A 212-nucleotide genomic window follows, 5' to 3' on the forward strand; every position below is an offset into this window, starting at 1 on the left:
AACTTGTTGCAAATAATAAAAAAAGGAAGTCATAGAAAGTGAACATGATTTTAAAATTGCTTTAATAGTGTTAGCATTTTTGTCTAGGCTCCGCCCCAGAGTTACCTGGCAACAGCCAGGTGTGCCTGACTCACTATAAAAGGGGCTGCTTGCTGCTTGCCCCCTCTGCTCTCTCTTGCCTTCTTGCTCCCGCTCTCGCCAGCCTCTACTCC

The sequence above is a fragment of the Mus caroli genome, chromosome 3 (assembly GCF_900094665.2).
Source record: "Mus caroli chromosome 3, CAROLI_EIJ_v1.1, whole genome shotgun sequence".
NCBI classification, from domain to species: Eukaryota; Metazoa; Chordata; class Mammalia; order Rodentia; family Muridae; genus Mus; species Mus caroli.